Below are 3,599 nucleotides of genomic sequence, written 5' to 3'. Positions count from 1 at the left end.
CCGGCAAAACCGACCGGACCGGCACTGTTTGGACCGGACCGGACCGGACCGAATTGGGTCCGGTCCGGTCCGGTCCCATTTTTAAGGGACCGAAAAGATTCGGTCCGGTCCCGGTCCGGGAGTTCTTCACCCCGGACCGGACCGGACCGGACCGAATAGAAATAAAAAAAAAATAAATATTATTTATATATATTATTTATATAATAGTATTAGCATATTACTAATATATATAATAGTATACTATATGTATATATATTAAATATATTACAATATAATTACATAAATATTAAAAAAAATGTCATTAAATATTAGCATATTATATAAATATATAGTTATCACTATTACTATTATTACATATAGTTATTAGTTATAGTATAGTTATTATTACATATATTTATTAGTTATAGTATTATTAGTAATAGACTAATAGTATTAGCATATTACTAATATATATATATAATACTATATGTATATATATTAAATATATTACAATATAATTACATAAATATTAAAAAAAATGTCATTAGATTAAAAAAAAAAAAAAAAAAGTCAACCTTGGAACGAATGGACCGACCGGACCGGACCGGACCGAATAGGACCGGACCGGACCGGTTCTGATGGAGTTCGGTCCGGTCCAGGGTTGGAAAACCCTGGACCGAATAGGTCCGGTCCGGTCCACAAAACCTCTCCGGACCGGACCGAACTCACCCCTAATCCTACTTCACGCATAAGGCAGTTCATTGGTTGGCCCCCCCTCCGTGCGCGTCACATGTAGCTCTTTCGTATTGCTTCTCCTTTCTTCATTTTGATGTCGTCCTTTTTCGGTTCTCTCTCCTTTCTTCATTTAGTTCTGCTTAGTCGCTAACATTTTTTAAATAAAAATTTTAAATTTTAACATTAAATATTAAAATATTATATTTTAATATTATTATTATTTTAAAATTTAAAAAAGTTGAATTATTTATTATATTTTATATGAAGATTTGAAAAAATTGTAATGATGAGATGAAAATTTTATATTTGAAAAGAGAAATCTTGATGGCCAAACACAACTAATTCTTTCAGAAAAAAATTTCTTTTCTTTTTTCATTTGAAAAAAAAATCATCTTTTTCGTTTCTCTCTTTTTTCCATTTCGATGAGTTGGGCAGTTTCTATCTACACGCCATTTCTGATCTTGAGGGCTTTTCTGTTTCTTTCCCCGTATGGGAGACCAAGGTGACAACAGCAACTGCGACCGCATGGGAACCACCTGCGGGTAAGAACAACGTTTGCACTGCTGTTTTGCTATCCAAAAATAGAGCACATTTGTGCTCTCTGCCCATGCATAGTAGAAGCCGTGTGACATCCCCGTGAACCGCGACACCATGGGCAAAATGTGATTTTTCTTTTTGCATGAGGAAAGCGGCAGTGGGCCTATAGTGCGGGTCCTAGCTAAGATTGTGTGATGGTGGAAGAGCGGTGTATTGGAGTAGGAAGTCGCGGCAAGGAGAACGCTGGCGACAAGGAGAGTGGTGCAAGATGGCGGTGATGACAAGAATTCGATGCGGGAGTCCTCACTATAATCTACGGTAAAGGCAACACCATTTTCACACGGTCATGGACGCCGATTTTGGCCATGATTAGGTAAACTAAATAAAAACAATCTGATTCTCTCTCTCTCTCTCTCTCTCTCTCTCTCTCTCTCTCTCTCTCTCTCTCTCAAGTCTCAACTGCTTTGTCTCAGATCAAATCCAGTATCTGAATTGTGAATTCGAATAGTTGAAGTTGTCGAGATATTCGAACATTGGTCACTTCATCCCTACTCCCTTCATTTTTCTTCTCCAAACGATTTCTAACTCTCCGATCCTTTCCGTTCTTGGCAAACTCTCTCCCCTCTCTCACGCCCTTCATTTCCCGTGATCTTTAGGTGCTGCAAATTTGGAAAGCTTTCAGATTGCGGTTTCGTCTTCCACTCCACATGCTGGTAAGAAGTTTTCCCTATTTGTCTCTTTCTCTCTCTTGCAATTTCGTACCTTATTTCATGTAGTTTCCCCCTCGCACCGTTCCAGATCTCAGTGATTTTGGGTGCTTTGTTCATAAGTCAAGGGAACGGGTGGCACTTGAAGCCATCATTGGAGACATCATCGTACGAAGGTAGGGGTTCCTTCTCATCCCGATTCCACCTTTGTCATTTTTCTTCAATCTCTTTGATCTTCATCTAACATTCAAGTTTAATTTTCCCTCCAACAGATTTAAATTTCTCTCTATCTTTCACTGCTGTGATTTTCTTTTGGAGAATTGGGTGGTGTCATCTTCAAGTTCACGTTGGTAGGTTCACTCCTCTCCTTAAATTTTCAGATTCCTCTCCCTTGCATGAGCAGGTTCTAATTAACATTTTGTCGGATTACAGGGAATTAATTCCACATTTGAGCAGCATTGTGTCATCCTCTATTTTTGACACTCATGGCACGAAACTAGGTATAATAAGATTTAGATTTTCTTCCCCACTTTGAATTGTATTGCTGTGACTTTATTATTGTGAGAAAGGTTATGCTTATGTGAAGTTGTGGTGCTAACAGGTGGTAGATCTTTTTCATGTCTATGTTGGATTTGAAATAGCAATTGTTACATTTGCGATTTGGAGTCATATAGTTGTCCGAAGGCTTTGGGTGGTTTCTTTGAGATAGGGGCTGCTGTGATCGGTTTGAGATTTCCTGGTCCTCAGAAGATCATTGTCAGCAGGAAGTGGCACGTTGGCATATTCATCATCTGTTTTGAACTTCCATTATTAAAGTACCCTTATAGCTCCACTAGTTTATTTTTCCACTTGAGGAATTGGGTTTGAATACTACTGAGGTTAAATATAATGCGTTTTATAGGATTGCTTAATTTTTATTTTTGGTAACTCCACTTTTTTTTAATTGCGAGAGGTTTGTTCCTAGGTGCTGTTAATTTGTTATATCTACATGTCATGTCTTCTTTTCACGTGGGATTATTTTCAATAAGTAATGATAGGTACAAGTTTAAATTTCACGCATGTCTTTTGTGAAATAGTAGGTATTACTAAAAAAGAATAAATTTTTATTACAGTATTCAAATATTGAGAAAGCTATTGTCAAGAGTAAATTTGTAAATGTCTGTTAAATCTTACTCTCTACTGCAATTAATGGAATGTCGTGTTACAGGGAGGGGAGAAAACTAATACATGATGGTCTATTATGGGGTATAATGTTCCACTTCTACTTTATTTTTCTCTAATATGGTAAAAAAATGGGGTATGAGGGCATGTATGACTTGGTGGCCTGATGCTCCATTTTATATATGAGAAACGCTGGATGCAATCGGCAGAAGCAGTCGGCGCACAAACGGCGCGTACGGCAGCCTTCTTTATTGAAACGGTGTCGTTTTTGGGATTGGAGAAACGGCACCGTTTCATTTATGTTTTTGGCCCGATAACCTTTATAGAATACAAGCCCTCAGGGGTCTTGTACTGGTTCCCATGCGCTCTCATATGCATTTGCAGATTTGCATCTCCCGCATACGTCAAGTGTATAATGTTGAGCCATCAGTTCCACGGTGTTGAGCTCCACTATTTCTGAGTTATCTGGCTTTGCAACTA

General features: G+C 38.1%; 1 long non-coding RNA gene across 1 annotated transcript; it reads left to right on the top strand.

The window, feature by feature from the left end:
* The first annotated feature begins 1,653 nt into the window (after nt 1–1,653).
* Nucleotides 1,654–3,011, top strand: LOC122307794. Its single transcript, XR_006241815.1, has 5 exons — nt 1,654–1,964; nt 2,050–2,134; nt 2,231–2,308; nt 2,391–2,458; nt 2,560–3,011. It is a non-coding gene; the product is annotated as an uncharacterized LOC122307794 (long non-coding RNA).
* Nucleotides 3,012–3,599: the final 588 nt, after the last annotated feature.

The sequence above is a fragment of the Carya illinoinensis genome, chromosome 1 (assembly GCF_018687715.1).
Source record: "Carya illinoinensis cultivar Pawnee chromosome 1, C.illinoinensisPawnee_v1, whole genome shotgun sequence".
In the NCBI taxonomy this organism is placed as follows: Eukaryota; Viridiplantae; Streptophyta; class Magnoliopsida; order Fagales; family Juglandaceae; genus Carya; species Carya illinoinensis.
Note: the sequence above shows the minus strand (reverse complement) of the source record. Positions and strands in the feature narration are given on the sequence as shown.